This window comes from Kogia breviceps, chromosome 2, assembly GCF_026419965.1.
Source record: "Kogia breviceps isolate mKogBre1 chromosome 2, mKogBre1 haplotype 1, whole genome shotgun sequence".
Lineage (NCBI taxonomy): Eukaryota > Metazoa > Chordata > Mammalia > Artiodactyla > Physeteridae > Kogia > Kogia breviceps.
Window position 1 is genome coordinate 69891613 of NC_081311.1, and position 11316 is coordinate 69902928.

At 40.1% G+C, this 11316-nt stretch overlaps 1 pseudogene; it reads left to right on the top strand.

Annotated features, from left to right (window-relative positions):
• Positions 1-9942: 9942 nt before the first annotated feature.
• On the top strand, positions 9943-10272 carry LOC131750342 (mitochondrial import inner membrane translocase subunit Tim9 pseudogene; annotated as a pseudogene).
• Positions 10273-11316: the final 1044 nt, after the last annotated feature.

Consider the following 11316-nt stretch of genomic DNA (forward strand, 5'->3'; position numbering starts at 1 on the left):
ATGAAAAGCATATCAGTCAGGGTCAAATCTGGAAAACAGTAACCACTCTATGTACTCCAAGTATGGAGGGTTTAACACAAGGAATTAGAGGTAGCTAGAAGAGCTGGGGAAGTGAAACTCAGGAAATTCACTGCTAAAAAACCTCTGCTTACGTGGAAGCAACCTAAGTGTCCAATGACAGATGAATGGATAAAGAAGACATGAGACATACATACAATGGAATATTACTCAGCCATAAAAAGAAACGAAAGTGAGTTATTTGTAGTGAGGTGGATGGACCTAGAGTCTGTCATACAGAGTGAAGTAAGTCAGAAAGAGAAAAACAAATACCGCATGCTAACACATATATATGGAATCTTAAAAAAAATGGTTCTGAAGAACCTAGGGGCAGTACAGGAATAAAGATGCGGACATAGAGAATGGACTTGAGGACATGGGGAGGGGGAAGGGTAAGCTGGGACGAAGTGAGAGAGTGGCATGGACATATATACACTATCAAAGGTACAGCAGATAGTGTAAAGCACTATCTGTGGGAAGATAGTGGGAAGCAGCTGCATAGCACAGGGAGATCAGCTCGGTACTTTGTGACCACCTAGAGGGGTGGGAGGGAGACGCAAGAGGGAGGGGATATGGGGATATATGTATACGTATAGCTGATTTACTTTGTTATACAGCAGAAACTAACAAATCATTGTAAAGCAATTATACTCCAATAAAGATGTTAAAAAAAACAAACCTGTGCTTATAGCATAGGCCTGAATGTCTTATAAGAAGCTCCCTAAGAAGTTGCTTCACATGCCATGTCTTTATCTCCCTTCAGCACCTCCTAAGAGAGTAATGGCCTCTCCTCCTCAACTTTCCCATCTCCCCTCATTGGTGGACTCTAACCCAGATTCAGGGTCAGAAGAGGGAAGAGGACTCAGGGAAACTCAGGTTTCTGCCCTAAAAGAGAGATCATACAGGGGGTTTGACGCTGATTCCAAGTTGACAACAAATAATCCAGCACAAGGCTAGAGTCATGGTCTTCTCTGTTTCTTCTCCTATTTGAAAGCATTTATGATAGAGAATCCCTCCGACAGCTTTTGCTTTTATTCTTCTCAAGAGATGGCCTCTGGGAGCCATTTGCTGGAGAGAATTGCTTTCATTATATATTTGGTCACCCCAACCAGGAAGTCCTCAAGTTTCTTTTCAGCAAAGATAAACTGCTCCAATAAAATTTAAAAAAAAAAAAGATAAACACAGAGAGATGAAGATAACCCTAAACCATCTCTTAAATACTAAATTAAAATGTTGAATATAAATCTACAAATGGAATGTAGCAGCTTCCTGAATACATGCAAAAGTGGTTCCATTGCTACATTTTCAAGGAGCCCATTCTGGACCATTTTCATTAGGGAAGAATTTCCTCTAAAATCATGAAATTCAAACCATGAATATCAAATATCCTTCGGTGTTTCAGGTCTTCATGATTGAAAACTTCTGTGCTTTTTCTGCTACATTAAGTAAAAATAGAAAAGTAAAATAGTTGAATGAGTGGTGGCATGAAATTTCTTTTAACTCAGCATGAACCCACAGAAACCAAGAAACATGAAAAGTTCATCAGTTTAAAAAGGGATTGAGGGGCTTCCCTGGTGGCACAGTGGTTAAGAATCCACCTGCCAATGCAGGGGACATGGGTTCGAGCCCTGGTCCAGGAAGATCCCACATGCCACAGAGCAACTAAGCCCATGCGCCACAACTACTGAGCCTGCGCTCTAGAGCCTACAAGCCACAACTACTGAGCCCACGTGCCACAACTACTGAAGCCTGCACACCTAGAGCCCGTGCTCCGCAACAAGAGAGGCCACGACAATGAGAAGCCTGCACATTACAATGAAGAGTAGCCCCAACTCGCCCCAACTAGAGAAAGCCCGCGCACAGAAACAGAGACCCAACACAGCCAAAAATAAATTAATTAATTAAAAAAAATTTTTTAATAAAAAATAAAAAGGGATTGAGGGGGCCTCCCTGGTGGCGCAGTGGTTAAGAATCCACCTGCCAATGCAGGGGACATGGGTTCGAGCCCTGGTCCGGGAAGATCCCACATGCCACAAAGCAACTAAGCCCATGCACCACAACTACTGAGCCTGCGTTCTAGAGCCCACGAGCCACAACTACTGAGCCCTCGCCCCACAACTACTGAAGCCCTCATGCCAAGAGCCCGTGCTCCGCAACAAGAGAAACCACTGCAATGAGAAGCCTGCGCACCACAACCAAGAGAAGCCCCCACTTGCCGCAACTAGAGAAAGCCCATGTGTAGCAATTAAGACCCAACACAGCAAAAAATATAAATAAATAAATAAAATAAATTTATTTTTAAAAATACAAAAGGGATTGAACTCATTAATGAAAAACTAAAAAATGCTATCCAGCTTGAAATTAACCTCCTAGATCTTGCAAGATGGAAGCACACCTATATGGTCTGTTCTGAAAACTTAATGTTAAGGTACGTTTTTAAAAATCAAAGTATATCATAGAAGCATGGATGGTACCTTACTGTTGTACAGCATTTATTGAACAATTGCTAAATAAAAAGCTACGTAAGAACTAAGAATGTGCCCTGAAGGCAGGGGATGGAGAGTAGAAGTATAGTTGTTCCATGGAACATAAAAATAGACCAATAATCAACTACCAGATGACCTGATATAATTGGAAACTGAAAACTGAAGGTAAAGAGATAATCTGATCTGCAAAGAGCCCTGTGCACATGTATAGTTTCTCATGTATGTGTGTGTGTGTATACATATATCTATACATATATAGTTGGCCACAAAAAGGAACTTCAGAAAGAATTACCCCCCATATGAATCTTACCTTCTCACTGTCCCTTCAAACAGGCTATGACCACTCCTGTCTCAGAACAATAACTGGAACTTTTTCCTGCTCCTCTACCTCTCTCTGGTCCCCCTCAGAGCACTCCTTTTCTGAATGAGAACACTTACTGGCAGAAGCACACAGTATCATATACCAGGTCCCATGCTAGATTTGGAGGGTACAAGTCAAATACAATACAGTCTTATTTCACAGAGCAGAAGAAAACAGAGAACCCAAATTATTGCCTATCCAGAATCCTGCCCTTCTGGGAACAGTAACCTCCCACCAAGGCGCATGGAAAGTACCTTCAAAAGAGAGGAAAAAAAAAAAAATCAGGCTATCTGCTGACACTGAGGAACTTGGGTTTTAAATAATCACTCGGGAAAATGAGATTATCAATGACATTTTACATATCTTAAAACAGTAATAATACTCATTATACAGTTAATTTTATTGACTGATTGTCACAGTCATTTTTCAATATCAGGATCTCCCTTCAAGAGGCTTGTGAATTTATTTTCCTTGTAGAAAACATGCTTCTCAAGAATAATTTTTAATTACTTTATGTTTTTATATAAAAAGAGGGGGGAGGATTCTTTGAAAACTACAGAACCCAGTTAACAGTGGTTACTCTAGAGGGTGAAATCAAAAGATATTCTCACTTTTCATTTTGTACACTTCAGTTTTGTTTGAATTTGTTCTTATAACAATTATTTGGTTTATTTTAAAAATATTTATTTATTTATTTATTTATTTATTTGGCTGCATCGGGTCTTAGTTGTGGCATGTGGCATCTAGTTCCCCGACGAGGAACTGAACCCAGACCCGCTGCACTGGTAGCATGGTCCTGACCATTGGGCCACCAGGGAAGTCCCTGGGTTTTTTTTTTTTTTTTTTTTTTTTTTTAATAATTTGAAAGAAAAACAGAGATTTCTAACCTGAAAGAAAAAGATGAACACTTTTTCAGTGTCTGGTCCCCTATTCAAGTTTAAATGTCTTTATGATTTTATGACTCAGAGTGGAAGCTTTCTCCTTCCCATGTCTTTTTTTTTTTTTTTTTTTTTTCCTTTTGGCCACACCATGCGGCTTGTAGGATTTTAGTTTCCCGACCAGGGATGGAACTGGGCCCTCAGCAATGAGAGCACGCAGCCCCAACCACTGGACCGCCAGGGAATCCCCTTGTTTCCCACATCTTAAGATGGCCTACGAGATGGAGAATCTCTCTCCATTAGAAATTATATTCATCTTTGACAGAGACTCAACCATTCTCTCACGTTTTTTAAAAAAAAAAGAAGCAGAAGAAGAAGGAGGCATTCCCTGGCTGATATGGCGGCTCCATGATGTCATCAGTGTCGTGGCCTCCTATCTTTTTCTCCACCATCCTCAGCACATGTATTCTAACCTCAAGGTCCTACCACATTTACAATGTGGCAAAAGGAGTTGCAGACTGAGTTAGCCCCCTTTTGAAGGTACTTTCCATGAAGCCCCACTCAGCAACTTCCCCTATACCCATTGGCCAGAAGTAGTCACATGTCCACCCCTAACCTAACTGCAGAGGATGCCGAGTAATGCAGTTTTCAGCTGGTGCATTGCCACCCTGATCACAGAGAAGGTTCTGTTAATTAAGGATGAAAAGGAGACTAGCATTGAGTAGGCCACTAACAGTCTCCATAGTTACCTAAACCTTGAGATGAAAACATTTGGAGTAAATTTTTTTATAAATTATTTCTTACCCTATAACTGACTTGGCATTTCTCAGATTTCCCATCCATGCTCTGGGTTGTACAGCTTTAGGGCCCGCATGATCCTTCCAGGCTGTAAACATATCAGAAGGTCGCAGTACCCCAAGCCCTAGCTCCAACAGTTTCCCTCACCTTGCCGGCTCCCTCCTACCACTCACAAGCAGGAGAGCTGCCCTCTGGCTCAGGTGCATCTTGGCTCAGCTTCCTGGCTCTTACCCTGCTCCTGCTTTGCCATCTGGTTTCCCTCCTTCTTTTCCCAACTCCCAGGTATGTCTTTTTAAAATTATCTCCATTGAGTGATTGCAAATTCATATGAATGCTGACTGCAGCTTATATAAAATGTGAACTGAAAGTCTTACAGTTTTAGGACAAATTTATGGAAATAAATCCACATATGCAAATGTTTCATAAGAGGAATATTACTGTAAATGCAAGACAAGGATTCAAACAGATGGAGACAAAATATAGAAAGGAATAGAAAGGCAGAGAAAGAAAAAGCAACAGAGAGTCTGTCCCTTCCTTTAAGTATTGCTGAAAATTCCTTATCTGCCACGTACAATCTAGATAGATTAGGGGAAAAAAAGTAGAAGCAAGATGCTCTTGAGGATATTTTTCTTCCTGTTAGAATGTTGGTTTCTTAAGAAGAGCAACTATGCCACCCGTATATTTCATCAAGGGCCTTGAAATCTGATAGAAATTTGGTAAGTCCTAAGTGATGGTCCTTAAATAATATATTATGTTGAAACACTGATGTGGGAACTGGACAACATACTCAGTAGCATAAATAAGGCCAACCCTTTCCTCTAGGGTAGTTACAGAATAGAGAAGAGGAATTTACAGGAGGAAAAAAAATGGAACTGAATAGAGTCAGAAGTAGACCCTCATAAATATAGTCAACTCATCTTTGACTAAGAAGCAAAGATAATACAATGGAGCAAAGATAGTCTTTTCAGCAAATGGTGCTGGACATCCACATACCAAAAAAAAAAAGTATCTAGATACAGACCTTACACCCTTCACAAAAATTAACTCAAAATGGATCACAGACCTACATGTAAAATGCAAACTATAAAACTCCTAGAAGATAACACAGGGGAAAGGCCAGAAAAACTTGGGTATGGCAATGACATTTTAGATACAACACCAAAGGCATGGTCCATGAAAGAAATAATTGATAAGCTGGACTTCATAAAAATTAAAACTTCTGCTTTGTGAAAGACACTGTCAAGAGAATGAGAGGACAAGCCACAGACTGGGAGAAAATATTTGCAAAAGATAAGTCTAATAAAGGACTGTTATCCAAAATATACAAAGACTCTTAAAAAACAATAATAAGAAAACAATCCTATTTAAAAAATGGGCCAAAGACTTTAATAGATACCTCACCAAAGAAGATATACAGATGGCAAATAAGCACATGTACAGATTCTCCACACCTTATGTCATCAGGAAATGCAAATTAGAACAACAATGAGAAACCACTACACACATATTAAAATGGCCAGAAGTCACAACACTGACATTAGCAAACGCTAACGCAGATAGGAACTCTCATTCACTGCTAGTGAGAATGCAAAATGGTGCAGCCATTTTGTAAGACAGTTGGGCAGTTTCTTACAAAACTAAACGTACTTTTACCATAAAATCCAGCCATTGCACTCCTTGGTATTTACCCAAAACAGGTGAAAACATGTTCACACAAAAACCTGCGCACAGATGTTTATAAGAGCTTCGTTCATAATTGCTAAAACTTGGAAGCAAACAAGTTGTCTTCAGTAGGGTAATGGATAAATAAACTATGGTATATTCAGACAAGGGAATATTATTCAACACTAAAAAGAAATGAGCTATTGAGCCATGAAAAGACATGGAAAAACCTAAATGCATAATATGAAGTGAAAGAGGTCAATCTGAAAAGGCCACATACTGATTCCACCTATATGACAATCTAGAAAAGGCAAAACTATAGACACAGCAGTTGCTACGGGGTGACAGGGGGTTGGGTAGAAGAGGTGGATCACAGAGGATTTTTAGAGCAGTGAAAATACTCTGAATGGTCCCATAATGATGGATACATGTCATAACACATTTGTCCAAACCCACAGAACACACAACACCATGAGCGAACCATAATGTAAATTATGGACTTCAGCTGATGATGACGTACCAGCGTAGGATCATCCGTTGTAACAAATGTACCACTCGGGTGGTGGATGTTGATGATAGGGGAAGTCCTGCATGTGTAGAGGCAGGAGAGATAAAAAAAATCTCTGTACCTTCCCCTCAGTTTTGCTGTGAACCTAAAACTGCTCCTTAAAAAGTATCGTAGTAAGAAAAGAAAAAAGGGGAACTGAACAAGTATTGTAGCATGCTCACAATCACCATGTGCGCCCTTTGATGGATGGAAAAACTGAGTTTCAAAGAGACTAAATAATTTTCCAAGACCACACACATCTACTTGACCTTCAGACTTTTCGTATGGCCAGCTACACTGTTGAAAAGCATAAAATAAGGACCAAAATGGCCTCCCTTGGTTTAGGCATTTGCTCTGTCCCAGGAAAATTTTGCATTTAGTGAAAATCTGAATCACAAACCCTATCTTTGGCATTATCCTACATTATTAAAGCTGTGGGACTTCCCTGGTGGTGCAGTGGTTAAGCATCCGCCTGCCAATGCAGGGGACAAGGGTTCGAGCCTTGGTCTGGATCGCACGTGCTGCAGAGCAGCTAAGCCCGTGCTCCACAACTACCGAGCCCACGTGCCACAACTACTGAAGCCCACGTGCCTAGAGCCAGTGCTCCACAACAAAGAGAAGCCACCGCAATGAGAAGCCTGCACACCGCAACGAAGAGTAGCCCCTGCTCGCCACAACTAGAGAAAGCCCCAACGCAGCCAAAAATAAATAAATAAAATTTATTTTTTTTAAATTAAAGCTGCATTTGATACTAAAACATGATTTTGAGAAGCACTGCTTTTTTAAAACATTGAAATGTGAATTGACCTTGAGACAAAAATTTTATTTCTCCTCTTTTATAAGCACATTTTTCAAATGACTTAAAAGAAGGCTAAAAAGTGTTATGGTGAACACCACTTCAAATACATTCCAATGAACATTAATTGGAAGAGGATTAAGATGAATGTCTTTAAATGCTCCATAGAGATAAAGGCAGTTAAAGGTATGATTCCTCACAGACTTCTTGATGAGCCACTTCCTAGGGGTCATGCAGGGAAATTAACAGCCAAGCAAACCACAACTGGCCCTAGTCATCTCAGAACTGAAGTTCACTGACAATATGGTTGTTTCTCCCTAAGTACCCCTGTCCAGACTTCCTCTTTGATCCCCTGAGCCTCTGGGGCCCCTGAGGTTTCTATTCTCATCTTTTTTTTTTTTTTTTTTTTTTTTTTTTTTTTTGCGGTACGTGGGCCTCTCACTGTTGTGGCCTCTCCCATTGCGGAGCACAGGCTCCGGACGCGCAGGCGCAGCGGCCATGGCTCATGGGCCCAGCCGCTCCACGGCACGTGGTATCCTCCTGGACCGGGGCACGAACCCGTGTCCCCTGCATCGGATGGCGGACTCTCAACCACTGCACCACCAGGGAAGCCGTTGAATATCTTTTCACACACACCCCCATTAGTCTTTGAGTATTTCCCTTCTTTCTTGCCCAACAAGATGTCTCAGTTCATCTTGTGTTTTCCCTGCCCCCAGACTTCTCCCAGATTCTTCAGGGAGCTCTGAAAAATCAATAATTTTAAATATCTAGCAAAAAATGTATTTAAAAATATCTCCAAAGCAACCCATACCAACTAATACATTTAACAGGGTAGAGTAAAATAATTTGCCAGTTCATTAATGAGGGTCATGGTTGAATTTTTATTATCAAGAAAAAATGTTTAAAGTAATAGATTTCATCTTCATGAAAGTAATAATTCCTTAAGGAGTCAAAGACATGCTGGATGAGTACAGCCAGGGCTTCAGGATTTGATCCTCATAGTGAAGAGACAGGCTCAGTTCAAAATTCCATAGGCGGGACTTCCCTGGTGGCGCAGTGGTTAAGAATCCATCAGCCACTGCAGGGGACAGAGGTTTGATCCCTGGTGCGGGAAGATCCCACACGCCGCGGAGCAACTAAGCCCGTGCACCGCAACAAGAGAGGCCACCACAATGAGAAGCCCGCGCACCGCAATGAAGAGTAGCCCCCGCTCACCGCAACTAGAGAAAGCCCGCGCAAGCAATGAAGACGCAACACAGCCAAAAAAAAAAAAAAAAAAAAAACTTCATAGTCAATCAAGGCACCAAGTCTTACTTAAACTGACAGAGTCCTTCCCAGAAGACACATAAATGAAATTTAATTTATTAAAGTTGTTGATTGTTCTATGCTGTCATCACTGTTAAATCAGATCAAATTAATCACATCAGCATTCCTAAATCCTAAAAGAACTTGGCTCTAATCCGACTCTATGCCCAACATATGGGTACTATAAAAACAAAGCAGGTCATACGAAACAGAAATTTCCCCTTTTGCCCCAAAGAAAATAAAGTTCCATAAATCCTAAGAAATTTCTCGGAAGACAAAAATCTACCATGCTCCTCTAAAAACGATTTCACCTGACAGCTGAGAAACAAGTCTTATTTTTGCATTTACTTAGAAAGTTACAAACATGTGAATAAACCAGATGACTCTAGAGCATATTCAGGAAGTAAATGAACCTTGGTATCATACCAAATGCAGGTTTGAATCCCAGCTCTAAACCTTATAAACTCTGTGACCCTGGGTGTGCTATTAAATTCCTCTGTGCCTCATCTTTTAAGCAGATTATTGTGAGACTCAAGAAAGACAATTCATTCAAGTACATGGGACAAATCCTGGAGAGTAAGTGCTTAATAAGGGCTAGCTATTGCTATTACAGGCTTTCTTCTCTTATCTCTAACGACTGCAATTCCCATGTGTGACGCATATTAGTCAGATTAGGACAAGTGATTCTTCAGTGACAAATCAATCCAAAATCTCACTGGCTTATTAAACACGTAAAAGTTATTTTACACTCAAGCAAAGACCACTGTAGGTCCTGGCAACTCGCTGGGGCAGCTGTCCCTATGTGGTGACTCAACGATTCAAGTGCTAACTTTAGGTTCTCTGTCATCCAGCTGCCAGGCACCCACCCATACCCCAACCCTCTGTCCCCAGACTAGCCTCTCTGCCTCATACTAGTACCAAATGGGAGAGCCTGTGCTTAAGGAAGAAATCAGGCCTCACAGGAGACATTCAAGCAAAGTTTAGCTGCTTTTCCAGAACAGAAAGGAAACTCATGCATCAGAAAAAGTGACTGGTAAACATACCAAAAGAATATGGCTGCACAAATACCAGAATCTGATTAGATAAAATAGATCAATGAACTTCTTGGAACCTACTAGAAACTTAAAGAAACATGTTTTTTGGACTGTGTTAAAGACTTCACAGGAGGAGAAGTAATACCTGTTGAGATAACCTGCTCAGAACATTGCTTATAGAAATATTTTTAAATGATGCAAAGAATATCCATTAAATTTCAGGAATATCATATTCAGCAGGATGAACCCCTGGCAGCAAAAGCAGGACCCTTAACTAACCACAACAGAAAAGTCCTGATGGATGGACTTTCAGCAAAGGACTGCCAACAGCTATTGCACTGGAAATGAGGATTCATCTGATAGAATCCCTTGAAAGCAGTAGCCACCAGGTTAAACTGTTTGATGCGACTGTTTGGCAAATGGAAACTAGTGAGAAACAAAGTTGCAATTTACCAGGAATAATCAAAACAGAAGGTCTTACTGTTTAGCTAAAATAATAAGGTGCAACATTTGTTGTGGTTTTAAGATTGAGCAGCTTGGCCACTTGATTAGAAAAATAAACCATTATCTCTTCAACTGTGACTATTAATTTTAAAGCAAAATATGTGTTCAATCATGTATAAGAAAAAAGTTTTATTACTAAAAGTGAAATAAATGGAAATATCACTGACTAGTTGTTTATACCATATAGTACCATAGTATTCTGACCAGTCTGTGAACACCTTGAAATGTTTTTCAATAGGAATTATCCTCTAGATATTCCTGTTCATTTACATCTGCCTCACACTGACGGTAAATACATAAAACAGTTACTTGCTTTAAAAGAAAAATAATTCAGGCTGTTTTCACACTGTTGGTTATCTTACCATGTAGCCTCCTTCACGATTGCTAAGACAAGAGAACAGAATGAAAAGATTGTGTTTGCTTTTCTACTGCCACACGTCACTCCCATTCATATTTACTTGGCCAGAGCTGTCACGTGGCTCCGCTTAGGTGCAAGCAGACTGCAAATTGTAGCTTTGTTTTCCCAGGAAAGAAAGGAGAACTGGATATTGGTTTGCACTACGAACTTTTATTTTTTCTCTAAGTATTGAAGTTACTAATACAAACTATAGTAAATAGATGGGGTATCTTGTGTCCTGACTTCATGCTTAATCAATATCTTGTATAGGTTAGTCTGATACAGAAAATAAAGACAAAAATTTTTAATTGAAATGGTAATAAAATTGACACTTTTCAAGCTTAATTCCTTAAAAAAAAAAAAAAAAAATTCCCACAGACTATTGTTTTCATGAGAAAGGAGCTCATTACTCTTTTGTTTTTTTTTAAGTGGGATTTTGTTTTGTTTTGTTTTGTTTTGGCTGTGTTGGGTCTTCATTGCTGCACGCTGGC